This window comes from Hypanus sabinus, chromosome 6 (genome assembly GCF_030144855.1).
Source record: "Hypanus sabinus isolate sHypSab1 chromosome 6, sHypSab1.hap1, whole genome shotgun sequence".
Taxonomy (NCBI): domain Eukaryota; kingdom Metazoa; phylum Chordata; class Chondrichthyes; order Myliobatiformes; family Dasyatidae; genus Hypanus; species Hypanus sabinus.
Window position 1 is genome coordinate 167243644 of NC_082711.1, and position 17684 is coordinate 167261327.

Sequence of the window (17684 nt, forward strand, 5' to 3'; positions counted from 1 at the left end):
GACTTGACTTGACTTAACTTAAATGTGGATTCTTATACTGTTAATTGGTATAAATAATCTACAATTCAGTTTGTTATCCTCCACAAGGACCACAACCTTGTCGAAGGGTTTGGAGGTTTGCCTACCTCAATGATCTGGAAAATTGTGTTGGCTGGTGTCAGGGCCTTGTGCTTTGGTTCTTGGTAGGGTCACCGACGCTGAACAAGTCAAAGGGTAGAGGTCAGATTAAGAGTGGTCCACTGGTTCTCTAGGTTTGGGAGTTCAGCTCAGGGCTAACAACCTTGTCTGGTAAAACAACAATCGTCATGGCAACAGCAATGAAGAATCCTTCTACAAACGTACATCTGTGCGTGATGGAATATGGCCCAGAACAGACAGCCTACTACATTGCTGCCCTAACATCCGCAGTGTAACAGGCAGTAAATACTTTGTAAATCAACTCATTATAACGTTTTCCCTGTGAGTTAGTACAAAATTCTCAAATATCCCTCCAGAACTACAAGCCCATCAAGCACACCATTGTAGAGTCATAGAATAGAAAAAAGTCAGAAACACAACAGATTCTGCAGATATTGGAAGTCAGCAGCAACACACACAAAATGGTGGAGGAACTCAGCAGGTCAGGCAGCACCTCCAGAGAGGAATAAAGAGTTGATGTTTTGGGTTGAGACTCTTTATTAGGAATGTCAATAGAATGAGGCCATTCAATCCACATGCTGGTAACTGTTCTTTAACGAAGCCCACATAACCTCACTGCTCTGACCCCTCCACTCTGTCAGGCAGTTTCACTCCCTTTGAATATTTATGCAGTTCCTTTCACCTGAACTTGCTACCAACATCCTCTCAGAAGCTGACAGGAGGAGACAAGCTGAGACACAAGGAGTAACTAGGACACTCAATAAGACAAGATGAGACAAGACAAAACACGAGGAGACACAAGGAGTCAAGATGAGACACATGGACGCACAATGAAACAAGCTGAGACAAGACGAGACGAGACAAGAGAAGATGAGACATGAGGAGACAAGATGAGACACAAGGAGGCACAATGAGGGAAGATGAGACACGATGAAACACGATCTGACCTTTTCCTATCCATGTACCCTTTTAAGTGCCTTTTAAATGTTATTACACCTGGACAAATGTGAAGATGCAGCCTATGGAATCTCATCTCGAAGCAAACACAGGCATTTTCTATTGCAACCCTGGAACTTACACTCAGTGGCCACTTTATTAAATACCCCCTATACCTAATAAAGTGGCTACTGGGTGTATGTTCTGGTCTGCTGCTGTAGCCCATCCACCTCAAGGTTCAATGCGCTGTGCACTCAGAGATGCTCTTCTACACATTTTTCTTATTTGAGTAACTGTCACCTTCCTGTTAGCTTGAACCAGTCTGGCCATTCTCCTCTGACCTCTTTCATTAAGGCATTTTTGCCCACAGAACCGCTGCTTACTGGGTGTTTTTTTTTTGTTGTTGTTTTTCTTGTGCTATTCTCTGTAAACTCCAGAGACTGTTGTGAGTGAAAATTCCAAGAGATCGGTAGATATTCAAACCACCCTGTCTGGCACCAACAATCACTCCATGGTCAAAGTCACTTCGATCACATTTCTTCCCCATTCTGATGTTTGGTCTGAACAACAACTGAACCTCTTGACCGTGTCTGCATGCTTTTTTGCATTGAATTGCTGCCACGTGATTAGCTGATTGGATGTTTGCATCAACGAGCAGGTGTCCCCAATAAAATGGCCACTGAGTGTATGTGGTGGTAGTGTCTGTGCTTAGCTGTTGTAATTGGAGGGCATCCTCGAGTGAGGAGCAAATGAAGTCGCTACAGTCTTGTCACCACCAGTCACTGGAACGGTCTGAGAGGGTGGATTCACTCAGGAGTCATCCCTGCTTCCCAGAAACACGCATTATCCTGAGGAAATTCTTGTCTTGTTCCCAGGCCATCCACAATGAGGGAGTGGAAATGATTCCTATAAGAGCACCGCCAGTCACAACTGAGCCAATTGTTAATTTAAGCACACTCTGAGGATGTTGGAAGGTTAGATATTGGCCAGCAGGTTCTCCAGAAGTCAAGAATGAGGCTCAGATTTAGATTAAAAGTTAGCTTTGTTCGTCGAAGCATACTGTGAAGATGCATTGCTTGCACCAAATCTAATCAGTGAGGATTATGCAAGTGTCCCCATCATAGCATGCCAGTGTGCCCACAACTCACTAGTCCTAGCCATACGTCTTTGGAAACTGGAACACCCAGAGAAAACCCCATGTCATGAGGCGAATGTATGAACCCCTTACAGGCAGCTGCAAGAACTGAACCCCGATCTTCCAGCTGGCTGCTCTAAACATTGCGCTATCCGATGCGCTACCGTGCGGCCCCCTTGTGGTTGCGGCCGTTTTAATAGAAGTTCGTAACAAAGAAAGGCTGGTAAAGCACTGTGAGCCAGTTACACTGCAGCAGGGAACCAACCCTAACAGTAACTAACACAATCTAACAAAGAACCCCACCGGTCTTTCCTTACTCTGAAAACTGGCTCAAGCTGGACAGATAAAGGAATGTTCCCTGATAAGAACAGCCAGTGAAACAAAAATAACCTGATTTCCACTGCCATGTTGTCTTAGGCTTGCAGACACCACAGAAACATGAAACCAGCTATACTACAAATGACTGCAAATCTCATGAGCACCTACAGATAAACAGATGGTTATACAAACACACAAACAAGCATAAGTAAAGTTAGACTACAACAAAAGTAACAGTTTAGACCAGGGGTTCCCAACTCTTTTTATTACATGGACACAATAAGCAAGAGGCCCACAGACCCCAGGTTGGGAACCTTAATGCAACATAAGCTACTACAGGACTCAGTCAGGTATCCTGATATCAGCAAAATATCCCTTTTATTAAGATCAAAGTAAATTCATTATCAAACTATGTATATGGGTCAATATCAGTGATGTAGTGGCATCAGCACTGGTCTTCCAGGCAGATGGTCCTGAGTTCGAATCCAGCCGGGTCCCAACCTGGGCAGCAGCAGTATCTGTGCAGAAGAAAAGCCTAGCGATCTACTTCTGTATCTTGCCATGAAAACCATTTGGACAACACTACACTATCCATAGGATCCCCATGACGACTTGACGGCACTTAACAACAACAGCAGGTGCGAGGGGTAATTGATAAGTTTGTGGCCTAAAATATTTTTCCTACATTTACACACTTAGTCCAGCAGTTGTGGAGCATATGGATCCCTTCTTTGTAGAAGTTGGTGTCTTGGACCTCCCGAAGTGGTCCACAGCATGAAGTGATTGATAAGTTTGTGGCCTAAGGTCGAAGGAGATGAGTTATTAACTTCAAACTTTATGCATTTTCACTCAAAGAGTTGAACTGCACATGCATGTAATGAGAGCTGTATAACATCCCCTTCTACATTGGGCCATGAACTTATCAATCACCCCTGCTGTGTACCACTTCTACATAGAAGGGATCCGTATGCTCCGCGACTGCTGGACTAAGTGTGTACATGTAGGAGAGGACTATGTTGAAAAATAAATGCGCTAGGTTTTCTAAAATTGACTCTTTCTACCTCAGGCCACAAACTTATCAATCACCTCTCATATACCATATACAACCCCCAGATTAATTTTCTCACAGCAACCACAGGAAAAGAAAGAAAAGCAATAGAATCGATGGAGAACGGAGAGGGATAGGGATGTAGAGTGGATAGGGGAGAGCCAGTGGATGTGGTATATTTAGATTTTCAAAAGGCTTTTGACAAGGTCCCACACAGGAGATTAGTGTGCAAACTTAAAGTTCACGGTATTGGGGGTATGGTATTGATGTGGATAGAGAATTGGTTGGCAGACAGGAAGCAAAGAGTGGGAGTAAACGGGACCTTTTCAGAATGGCAGGCAGTGACTAGTGGGGTACCGCAAGGCTCAGTGCTGGGACCCCAGTTGTTTACAATATATATTAATGATTTAGACGAGGGAATTAAATGCAGCGTCTCCAAGTTTGCAGATGACACGAAGCTGAGTGGCGGTGTTAGCTGTGAGGAGGATGCAGGGTGACTTGGATAGGTTAGGTGAGTGGGCAAATTCATGGCAGATGCAATTTAATATGGATAAATGTGAGGTTATCCACTTTGGTTGCAAGAACAGGAAAACAGATTATTATCTGAACTGTGGCCGATTAGGAAAAGGGGAGATGCAATGAGACCTGGGTGTCATTGTACACCAGTCATTGAAGGTGCGCATGCAGGTACAGCAGGCGGTGAAAAAGGCAAATGGTATGTTGGCATTCATAGCAAAAGGATTTGAGTACAGGAGCAGGGAGGTTCTACTGCAGTTGTACAAGGCCTTGGTGAGACCGCACCTAGAATATTGTGTGCAGTTTTGGTCCCCTAATCTGAGGAAAGACATTCTTGCCATAGAGGGAGTACAAAGAAGGTTCACCAGATTGATTCCTGGGATGACAGGACTTTCATACGAAGAAAGACTGGATCGACTAGGCTTATACTCACTGGAATTTAGAAGATTGAGGGGGATCTTATTGAAACGTATAAAATTCTAAAGGGATTGGACAGGCTAGATGCAGGAAGATTGTTTCCGATGTTGGGGAAGTTCAGAACGAGGGGTTTAAGGATAAAGGGGAAGCCTTTTAGGACTGAGATGAGGAAAAGCTTCTTCACACAGAGAGTGGTGAATCTGTGGAATTCTCTGCCACAGAAAACAGTTGAGGCCGGTTCATTGGCTATATTTAAGAGGAAGTTAGATATGGCCCTTGTGGCTAAAGGGATCAGGGGGTATGGAGAGAAAGCAGGTACAGGGTTCTGAGTTGGATGATCAGCCATGATCATACTGAATGGCGGTGCAGGTTCGAAGGGCCGAATGGCCTACTCCTGCACCTATTTTCTATGTTTCTATGAGAACCATACACAACAAAGCAGAATTTTGTAATTAGTAAGAAATACAAATGGGAACCCACTCTGACTGGCAGGGAAAAGATCATGCACATACGCTGGGATCACAGCTGGAAACAACTGGTCTGAATATATGATTGCTGTGTTTTAACCCAGATGCTGCCCAGTTCAGTGCTCATTACTATTGGGAACAAGACAGGGCAGAAAAGGAACAAAGTTCAAGGGCTCCAAGACTCTTTTCAACGACTCATTGGGAGATTTTTTAAATCAATCAATAGTAGAGCAAATGTCAGACACTTGCCTTAAGAAAACCACGATGCTCCTGTCAGGTGTGATTAAGGATAATGGAACTACCACCCTCAGAATATGGAGCAGGAAGTGAAATTGCTCTGATGCATCAAGACAGCCCATGGTTAAAGGCAATTCTGTTAAGAGCTGGCTGCAAATCTGTAAGAACAGACCTGCATTTTATTTGTGACAGGTGTGCATTCTGTGTGGGGCAGGTCTGTTTGTGGTAGAGGGTGTTGATAAAAAGCAGAATGGGGTAAAAAGCAGAGAATGTTTGATGCCTGGATCGTGTTACCAGAAGAGGTGGTTAAATACAGTTACCATGCTTAAAAAGTCATAGGCTCATATAACACAGAAACAGGGCGCTCTGGCCAACTCATCCAACCTAAATTCCCATCTTAGCTAGTCCAATTTGCCTGCATTTGACCCACATCCCTTTAAATTAGGGGTTCCCAACTTGTGGTCCATGGAATGGGAAGCCAATCATGTACCAAGAGACATTTTATTAGGCCAGGCAAAGGACGATCTAATCCTAATGTTGATAAATGGGATTAGTGTAGATGGGCAAGAAGGACAGCAGGGAGCTGAAGGGCCTGTTTTTTTGCTGTAGCCAGTAGTTTCTGATATTTAATTTACAAAATGTGGACATCTCCGGCAAGCAGCTAATGCCCCTTGTGCTGAAAGACCTTCTAGGCCATTAATATATATAAACTACACACAATACAATGTCAACTGGGATTCAATTGTAAACAAGGTGGGAGAGTGGAAACCTAATTGGATGAGGACTAACCAATCAGGAAGGATGAACTATGGGGGCATAAATACTTCTGGACTAGACATGCCCAGGCATCATCCCTGAAGAAGATGGCAGAGCTTGACATTGAAACGTCAGTTATAATTGATACCTGTACCCAGCTGGAAGCCCGAGAAGAGTTTATTCGTCATTTACACCAGGAAAGCACTAGATCCTTTTTTACACCCAATACTTGTAAAGTTCCTTCAACATCTGATGGAGCACTGGCTTACTATAATCACACTATTGATTAACAACCAAAAGAGAACAATTATCAAAATAAACTGAGGCATTTTCCAGGGTGACTCTCTAAGTCCACTAAGGTTCTGACTAGCTTTAAACCTGCTCTCTAATTTACTGAATCAGACAAAAATTGGGTATCAAATCAGAAACAACAAAATGAACTATACTTTAACACACCTTCTATACATGGATAATTTGAAATTATATGTTCCTTCATCAGTAGAGAATTAATTCAAATAGTAGAAGTATTTTCTAAAGATATACACATTAATTTTAGATTAGATAAGTGCAGAACATTAAACATAAAGAAAGGTGCAATAGAGAGAGTAGAATACAAAACAGAGCAGCAGGATATCATACAACCGATGGATGAATATGAAACAGCTGGGATATAAACAAGCAAAGAAAATAGATCATAGTGGGATAAAGGAAAAGATTTTGACTGAATTTACTTCAAGGCTTAAAAAAATCTGCCAAACAAAGATCAACAGTAAAAATATATAACAAAGGCAATTAACATTTTTGCTGCACCTATATTAACATATTCTTTTGGCGTAATATCTTGGTCTAAAACTAATCTGGAAAATTTACAAAGAAAAATAAGAACTGACATGACAAATTTCAGAAAACATAATGTACACTCGAATGTGTTTAGATGAACACCACCTAGGACAGAAAGAGAAAGAGGAATAAAAGCATCAAAAATCTACACAACAGTCAGATAAAACTTCTGAGGACATATTTTCCTCAATGAAAACAGGATTCAGTACTCCACATATGCAATTCTGATCAGAAGTACACACCACTACACTTAGATGAGAGAACAGCCCAGAAAAATGAAGAAATTGTTATTATTGAAGAAAAAGTTAACCAATGGAAGAGCATGAGCCTCCATGGAAGACATCCCCATGATCTGAGCAGACTAGATGTCATCAAGGAAGCATTGAATGCCTGGCTTGGAGTTGGAGACCTCTTCCCAGAAACAGAAGGGTTCCTTGTGGCAATATAGGACCAGGAGGTTAACACAAAAATATCAAAAATACATAATATAAGACCAACAAATACAAGATGATAAATGTAGAGAATGCCAAGGAAAACCAGAAACAATCCAACACATTATAGGATCCTGTAGCAGTTTAACACAATCTGATTACATACACAGGCACTAACAAGTGGTAAACATCATTCACCAAAATCTTGCTTTAAAATACAAACCCATAAAAGAAATTATACCTTACCATAAATACAAGCCTGATCCAGTTTTGGAGTCAAAATACCACATTACAACCGATCCATTATTAAAGATGGGACAATCCATAATAACTGTCCGGATATAATAATACAGGATAAACAAGCAAGAACATCTTACTTAATAGATATAGCCATTCCAAACACACATACTAACTTACAGAAATCAGTAAGTATAAAACACCAGAAATGTTCTGAATTAAAACAGGAAATTGGAACATGAACAGGGTATGCATTGTCCCAATAGTAATATTTGCAAATGGTGACATCCCCTAGTCACCATGATGTAGCATTAAACAGTTACAGCTACACAGCAGTATCTATGTTAATCTCCAGAAAGCCACAATACTAAACACCACTAGAATAGTCCAAGAGCTCCTAGCAACTGAGAAATGTTTGTGCCTGGCTATCCTTGTACCTCAGGTTTTACCACCTTGAGCTGAGAAAAAACCCCACAAATAAATGGATATATAGATAGATGGATAAATAAATAATTTTAAAAGATGGATTTTTATAACATTCATCTAATTAATTGTCTTTGAGAAGAGCAAGGAAACCTGAGGACCCAGAGGAAGCCCAACAAGGAGAATGTGCAAACACAATGCAGACAGTGCTTGAGACCCTGGGCGTCTGGCACTGCGAGATATTGGCTCTACTGGCTACGCTACTGTGCTGCCAGAAGCAAGAATCTGGAGTGAGTTTTTTTCATCAAATGAGGCCAGGAAGTCCCTGTCTCCAAGACAGAAAGTGAGATCCAAAATCAGCTAAATTAATGAGACTAAAACAGTTCAAAAATATTGATTCATTAATTAATCATGACATCTTCTACACTTATGGATTATTTGTCACTTAAGTCCTTGGTCTTTGTAGATAAATGAAGATTCTTTTTAAGTTGTTATTCAGATTCAGTTTATTGTCATTTAGAAACCACAAATGCAATACAGTTAAAACATGAGACAATGTTCCTCCAGAATGATATCGCAAAAGCATATGACAAAACAGACTACACCAGAAAATCCACATAACGTTTGGCAATCCCCAATCCAGAGCCCGGAGAGTCTGCTGTGTATTAATATAGATAAGCTGATGAAGGATTCCTTCATCACTTGCACACAAATATGTTCATTCCGTTCATCTTCCTTCCACTTCAGATTTCACAGAGAATCACATTCCCAACATGTTTAAATTGAAGAGAAGGATAGGTATAATTGTGCAGTTACTCTCACACCCTCTGTATGTCCCATAGCTTCTCACAGTGAACTATTTCTGAAGTGAGCAGACTTTTACAATGCAGCAGCAAACAAGTGCACAGAAGGCTTCCCAAAACAAGGATGGGATCATTTATTGTAGGCTGAAACGCCGTCTGAGGTATGGATAATGTTTCTATCTCATGAAAAAAAAATTAAAATCACAACCTAGTTTTTTGGACCCAAGTCCCATGAGTGAAACATAAGAACATAAGAAATCAAGAAATAGGAGCAGGAGTCGGCCATCTGGCCTGTTGAGCCTGCTCTGCCATTCAGTAAGATCATGGCTGATCTGGCCATGGACTCATCTCCACCTACCTGCCTTTTCCCCATAACCCTTAATTCTCCAACTATGCAAAAATCTATTCAACCTTATCTTAAATATACTTACTGAAGGAGCCTCCACTGTTTCATTGGGCAGAGAATTCCACAGATTCACCACCCCCTGGGAAAGACAGTCCCCCCTTATCTCCGTCCTAAATCTACTCCACTGAATCTTGAGGTTATGTCCCCTCAAGAGATATCTTTTCATCATGTGCCATGTTGTGTGATGTGGGCAATTATGACCATGACCATGATTGTACCTGGAAAATCTTTCTACGAAAGTGGTTTGCCATTGCCTTCTTCTGGGCAGTATTTTTACAAGATGGGTAATCCCAGCTGTTATCAATAATCTTCACAGATTATCTGCCTGCCATCAGTGGTCCCATAATTAGGACTTGTGATATGCTCCAACTGCTCATATGACTACCCACCATCTACTGCCATGGCTTCACATGATGCTGATCTGGGGTGGGGCTAAACAGATGCTGCACCTTGCCCAAGGGTGACCCGCAGACTAACAGAGGGAAGGAGCACCTTACACCTCCTTTCATAGAGACATATTTCCACCTTGCCACCCAAACTAGAACCTTCAGTTTTCCAAGGTTTGAAGTGGGAATGGGATGGATTCAGGAAATAACTCAGTTGTAGAAATACAGCAGGAAAGCTGGTCCTTCAGCCCAGATTTATATTCCTGATTTATTTATTTATCACAGGTACATCGAAAGATACAGTCAAAGGTGTCTATTGCCCTATAACCAACACAGCTGAAGGATATGCTGGGGGCAACTCTCAGGGGTTGCCACGCATCCTGGCACCAACATAGCATGTTCACTATGTTCAGCAGAACAAGACATCAACGACAACAAAACAAAGCAACAACAGTAAAACAAGCCCCTTTCCACACACACACCCCCCCCCACCCCCTGGGCAGGCTGCCTCCATTTTGGCCACCAACTCCACACTGCCCATCAAGCACCCATTTTTACATAATCCTACCGCAATATCTTTTAACTTCACCACATTTGCATTGACATCTTCCCCCCACGCCCCACTGGATACTACTGATCATCTACAAACCAGAGGTAATTTACAGCATCCAATTAACCAATCAAACCACAGCGTGGGAGGAAGCTGGAACACCTAGAGAAAACCCACACAGTACAAATCCCACTCAGACAGCATCCAACTTTCTGGAGCTGTGAGAAAGCAGCTCTACAGCCTCTGCCTGCATTTGAACATTTACTTCTTCAGGGCTGAGAAAGAGGGGAATGTTTCTACTGGGCCACACACAAAACAGACAGTGACCTCACAGAGTTATTCACCTCCCCCACCAAAGGTCCCAAAGCAAGTGATGTACCTTGGGGTAAAAGACTTTTGTTATGTTAGCAGGAAGAAGGGCAGGACAACCAGTGTACTCTCACCTTCTAATGCAAAGGATGAACATTGAATTAAGGTCAGCCGTAGTAGGTGTGAGCTGAAGATCGCAGAGATGGAAATGTCCCCTCAGGTTACTTGTTCTTATTGACCTAGTCTAGCACAATCCCCTGCCCCTGCCCAAGGATTAAGATAAACTCTGCGGCAATGACAGGTACAGTTGTCACAACCACGGATCCGGCAGCACAGCAGATATGGCAATTGTGCTCGTGAATATGCATGTTTCAGCTAATTATTATTTCCTTGTGAAAATATTTAACTCCATTCATTCCATCGTAGTATTTGTTGAGACTTGGACACGGCAGCACTTTGCTGCCTGCTTGCATTCTGCCTTGCCTGAGAAATTGGATTGCCGAGTCAGCTGACTCTCAAGACTAGCGGTATTCATTTTATTCTTAGTAGTTCTTTTCAGCCGCAGTGTAAGCTTCATTTTCCACTTGAGAGTTTTAGTTAACAACCCTGTTTATTTTATTTATTTATTGTTCTTGAAAAAATTCACTACTCACTTCTTAATTCGGACATAAAGTTTCATAAGGTGCAGGGACCTTTTCTTGAATATTTTCATAACTTTTCCTCAGATTAAGTTTTTTTTTAGTCCCTTACTTTCAGTTTTTTTTTCTTGGTAGTAGGCAATATTATCTTTTGTTCTTATTTCCATGTACAGGTTTGGGGGTTTGAATGTTATGATTTATATTTCCTCCATTTTGCTGTGGTTGGTCTGGAGTTTTTTTTTCCTGCAGCGGGGAGGTGGGTACTAACTTTACATGACTTTAGTTTGGGTGCTTTTTTATCATTATTTTGAATCATATTATCATTGAATGTTTATCTTGCACTGTATCAATCTCTTATTTTGGTCTTGGGTTTTTTTGTTGTAGTGTTGTAAAAATGCATAAAAATCAATTAAAATATGTATTTATTGTTTTCTTCTCCCTTTAACACTGTCCACATTAAAGTTTGTGAACTATCGACCTGCTTCAATGCCTCTCACTCCACACTTGGGCCATGTCCGCACCTGGTGACAGCAGTATTGTGGTGGGTAAGCTACTGGACTAGCAGTGATTAGCTTTATTTGTCACATGTACATTGTAACATACTATGAAATGTTCCATTTAACAAAAGTGACCAACACAGTCCAAGGATTGTACCTTGGACGTACCCACCCTTTAACTCTTCTCACCTGCCTATCACCTTCCCCGTGGGTCCCCTCCTCCCTCCCTCCCCTCTCCAATCAGATTCCTTCTTCAACCCTTGGACCTTTCCCATGTACCTGGCTTCACCTATCACTTTCTGGCAGGCCTCCCTTTCCTCCCCCCACCTTTTTATTCTGGTCTCCTCCCCCTCCCTTCTCATTCCTGAAGAAGGATCTCAGCCCAAAACGTTGACTGTTCATTCATTTCCCCAGATGCTGCCTAACCTGCTGAGTTGCTCCAGCATTTTGTGTGCATTGCTCGAGATAAGTTGAACAATAAGTGCAAAAAGAGGGGAAGAAAAGTCTTTGGAATGTGGGAGGAAACCAGAGCACCTGGAGGAAACCCACACAGTCCCAGGGAGAACGTACAAACTCCTTACAATTAGAGGCAAGAACTGAAGCTGTAATAGCGTTATGCTTCCACACCACCATTAAATGGTAGATATTGGAACATGGACATGACTTACTCAAGATGTCTTCAACAAGGCAATCCCCTTACACAGTAATCAGCCCCCACTAACAGTGGAGCCTCATCAACAGAGGCTACAGATGTGGCCTCGCCAAAATTCAGTACAGTGGCAGCAGGAAATGGTTATTTAATTAAAGTTTACACTCCTCCAATGTTTGCCAACAGAATTATATGCTCAAGCTAGCCTATTAATATACCAACATTGAGAACCTACTAATGTTAAAAAGAAGCCTGTTAGTGCAAGGTTTAATTATTTATTCTTGGGAAATATAGCTAACGATGTTGTGAGCAAAGCTGTTTAACAAATTTGTTCATCTGGAAGGAGAACAAACTAACTTCACAACCCACCGAGCTGGGTTGTGCTGGCTACCTGGTTCCTTGCTCCCATCATGCTCCCTTGCACTGACCTCAGGGGTCAGATCTGGTGACCTCTGCCCCATTTGCGCCAGCCATTGATGTATCAGAGGCCAACAGGTCTGAGGCATTCTCCTCCCCCAGAAACAGAACTTCACCTTGTGTCAGTTCAGTAACAGAATTTAACTTTTCTGAAATACCCCAAATATACAGACATTAACAAACAAAATTAAAACTCAAATAAATTAATATTAAAAAATTATCAGAGTCATACAGTACAGAAACAAGCCCTTCAGCCCATCAATCTGCACCTATAATTCATCACCCTTTAATACCAATTCTAAACTAACCTGTTTTTTTTAAATATTCTCCCTACATTCCCATTAACGGCCCACAGATTCTATCACCCAGTAGTGCTAGGAGCCATTTACAGGTGCCAATCAATATACCCACCCTCTGTCTTTGGAGCGTGGAAGGAAACGAGAGCACTCGGAGAAAAGTCACACAGTCACAGAGAACGGGCAGCTTCTACCCTGACAGCAGCCGAGGTCAGGGTTGTACTCTTGTTCTGGGATCTGTGAGGTAATGGTCCTGATGCTGAGATGCATCCTAGGCTACGCTGGGACACAGCATTAGTGATATAACGAGGTCATCGGGTGTTACAGGTCTTACAGTATCAGAAATCCTTGCCCAGGTGGCCCAGCCAAGGCTGATCAGACCCTGGCTTGTGTCCCAGTACCATTGGTCCACGGGTCACTCCTTTTGATGCATAGTTATGAGAGAATCCATAGAAGAATAAGAGGAGATCTTATAGAAACATATAACATTACAAAAGGGATAGATAAGCTAGATTCAGGTTGTTTCCACTGATAGGGGAGACGAGAACTAGGGGACATTGTCTCAAGATTCGGGGGAGTAGATTTACGATGGAGATGAGGAGGAACTGCCTTTCCCAGAGTGGTGAATCTCTGGCCAATGTATCAGTGGAGGCTACCTCAGTAAATATATTTAAGACAAGGTTTGATAGATTTTTGCATAGTAAGGGAATTAAGGGTTCTTGGGGAAAAGGCAGGTAGGTGGAGACGGCCTACTCCTGCTCCTATTTCTTGTGTTCTTGTGTCACCTGGAGGCTTGCTCAGCAGCCTCTGTGACATTCCTGATGGCTCTTCTCTTTGTGGCCCCTGTTATGCCAAGGAGAGAGTAGGCTCTGCAGAGCGAGTAGCCAGCAAAACTTCTACACCACACCTCTATTGTGCCCTCCTCCCCAGTCTCTGGGACTACTCCACCAGCTCCTGGCCTCAAGTGCCTCCTCAGATGTTCTTGTGTGTTTTCAACATTTCTTTTTCTAAATATTCTTGGTTTTGTAATGTTTTTAGTCTTCTGCAAAAGAGGACCCTGGTCACTCCGCAGAATTTTTTTAGTCTCTGTTTCAGTCATTTTTATTTATTGCAATGGTTTCATGGAAATTACTTTGGCTGCTGAAAGGACTGACCAGCCATGTTATCAATTAGAAACATAACATGATTATTACAAATTCCTTAGCTGATATCACAGTGAAAGCATTAAGCTGCTTTAAATGACAGTTAAATAGCATGGAATTGAATTAGTTCCTGTGTTAAGCAAAGTATTGTTATCATATTTTTAAATCAAGTTACATGGTTAATTGTCCACTGATTGGTATGACTCAGGTGAGGGAGGGAGAGGGCAGGGGTTGTGGCTTGGACAGGTTTCAACTCCGTATCATTAATCAGTGAAAGAAGCAAACTGAATTCAAATCAACCCAACAAGATCTATTAATGTGCACAGAGCTGAATTAAAGAAGAGAATTGTGGGAACTATTACGGGACAGTGCTGTGTGTATCTGGAGCTGCTCAGGGAGGTATTACTCGGAGGCTGCAAATCATAATCACAGGACATTCTGCAAATGCAGGACATTTGGAGCAACATGCACGAAGTGGTGTAGGAACTCAGTAGGACAGGCAGCATCTATGGAAATGAATAAATAGTCAACATTTTGGGCTGAGACCCTTTATCAAGACTGGAGAGGAAGAGGGAAGAAGCCAGAATTAGGTGGTGGGTGGACAGGAAGGAGTACAACCTGGCAGGTGAAGGCAGGTGAGAGGGAAGGTGTGTGGGTGGGGAGGGGGAATGAAGTGAGAATCTGCGAGGTGATAACATCTGGTTATGTTTTATGGCAATGCCTGTACAGCAGGGGTAACCAAGCTTTTTTTTTAATGCCATGGACCTAGGGGTCTGTGGACCTCGTATTGGGAACCCCTAATGTACAGTGTATGTCGCTCAGTTGAGAATCAGCTGCTATGAATGAAGACGATCAAAAAACTCTGGAATAAAAGTGACCAAATTACAATCGCAGGACACCCAGCGGATCAGGTAGACAACCCTAGTAGATGCAGGTACACACCAGACTCTGTCCTCTAGCAGTTCCACAACTTTATTCTTTAATTATGCACTGTTTACTTTAATAAACAGTATTTTGTGGGAATGACCTGAGAGCAATTTGCTCCAATAATTTTCTATCACTGATGTGGAGAGAGGAACTGAGCTAACATTTCAGCCCAGTGACCCTTTATAAACTGGAAAGTGAGAAAATATGCAGGAGAATGGCTATAATTGGTTCTCATGTGCATTGTTTTGCAAGCTTTTGTATCTAAGGGGTATGACAAAGTTCTGCTGTTGGGTGACCACATTGACCTTGCAGGTCATTACCGAGTATTAGGTAACAGCAATGGTGCCTCCGTTCTGAGTCATTCTCTTACTCCATCAACCTTTGAGGCATCATGACTAACCGCTGATATTCCAGTTTGCACAAGCATGCAAAAAGTACCAGTTGAGTTGAAGGATCTCAACTCAAAACATCAACTGTTCATTGGCTCCACAGGTGCAGCCGGACCGGCTGAATCCCTCCATTGCTTTGTGTGTTATGGCACCACACTGCCGCACAACTTGTGACATAGATGCTGACTTGCCATGAACCACAGACTTGTTTTAAGCCACCACATTTTACCCAATCTCACTGTACCCAATCTGTTTTCATTTGACCACCTCTTCCCAATGGCTTCTATCTTCACCTTCCCTACTTACCGGGTTCCACCACTTGTAGACATAGAACATAGAAATCTACATTACAGGCCCTTCGGTCCATAATGTTGTGCTGACCATGTAACCTACTCTAGAGACTGCCTAGAATTTCCCTAGCCCTCTATTTTTCTAAGCTCCATGTATCTACCTAAGAGGCTCTTAAAGGACCCAATCGTATCTGCTTCCACCACCGCCGCCAGCAGTGCATTCCATGCACCCACCACTCCATGTGAGAAACTTACCTCTGACGTCCCCTCGGTACCTATTTCCAAGCACCTTAAAACTATGCTCCCTTGTGTTAGCCATTTCAGCCCTGGAAAAAAACCTCTGGCTTTCCACATGATCAATGCCCCTCATCATCTTATACACCTCTATCAGGTCACCTCTCATCCTCCATCGCTCCAAGGAGAAAAGGCCTAATACACTCAATCTATTCTTATAAGGTACACCTTCCAATCCAGGCAACATCTTTGTAAATCTCCTCTGCACCCTTTTTATGGTTTCCACATCCTTCCTGTAGTGAGGTAACCAGAACTGAACACAGTACTCCAAGTGGGGTCTGACCAGAGTCCTATGTAGCTGCAACATTACCTCACAGTTCTTAAACACAATCCCAGGTTTGAAGGCCAATACACCATACACCTTCTAACAACACTGTCAACTTGCTTAGCAGCTTTGAGTGTCCTATCGAATCGGACCCCAAGATCTCTCAGATCCTCCACACTGCCAAGAGTCTTACCATTTATATTATATTCTGTCTTCAAATTGGATCTACCAAAATGAACCACTTCACACTTATCTGGGTTGAACTCCATCTGCCACTTCTCAGCCCAGTTCTACATCCTATCAATATCCTGCTGTAATCTCTGACAACCCTCCAGACTATCCACAACACCCCCAACCTTTGTGTCATCAGCAAACATACTAACCCACCCTTCTACTTAATCATCCAGACTTTGTGTTCATATTCCTAGCTCTCTCCACCTTCACCCTTCTCTCAACCCATTTGGTTCTGCCTGTCTTTGCTTTTCTCTTTATCACCTCCACCTATCATCCAACTGTCTTTGCTTCTCTCTTTGTCCACCTCCACCAATCATACACCTGCTTTTGCTTTTCTCTTTATCGCCTCCACCAATCATCCACTGCCTTTGACTAGCAACTCCACGTACACACCTCTCCTACCTGGTTTCATCTGTCCTTCATCCTTCTACCCTTCCCAGTCCAGTAATCATTGACTATCTCCTATCTCACCACTTCCCATCTCCTCTTTATGTTTAGTTTACTTATTATAATTATCATTTGTTTTCTTCACCTTCTTTTGCACACTGCTTGTTTGCCAGTCTTTGTGTGCAGTTTTTCATTGATTCTATTGTACTTCTTTGTTCTAGTGTGAATGCCCACAAGAAAATAATTCTCAGAGTAGTATATAGTGGCATATGGTATATGTATTTTGATAATGGTGTCAAAATGGTTCTTGTGACATATCTAGTGTAGGGGATATAGTAGTGCTTTTCACTCTCACTTCCATCTTCCACCACTGGCTAACAGTCTTGTGAAAAGGAGAACTGAGTGTGTAAGTCTCTCCCTGCCAGTACACGGCCTCTCCAACAGCAAGCCTCATGCAGTGGCCCCTCACTGGCGACACACAGGAACTGAACTCCTTTCAGAAACAGGCTGAGCTACAGAGGACGGGCAGGAGGTCTGGCCCCTGCACATGTAGCACGCAGGCCCACCTGTGTGTGGACACGCCCTGGTGCTCGTGAACCAGATCTCCAGCTATGGGTAAATAGCCCCTCTGCCTTGTGGGCATCCTCGGGTGAGACGAAGGCTACAGGAGTAAACCCAGACCGCAAATCTGGAGTGGAGTCCCTAAGGCGGCTGGATGTCTTTGAATATCCTTCTGGCAGCTCCTGCCAAACGTATTGCTTCATAAGCTTCCCTTTGGACTGCACTGGTGAGACCGAGAGGGGGATCTTTGCAACTGGACGTCTCAGGATCTCCATACCTTCCACCCAGGCTTGTAATGATGATCAGCACCCATTGTCCTTCGAGAAAGACAGATGCCAACCACTG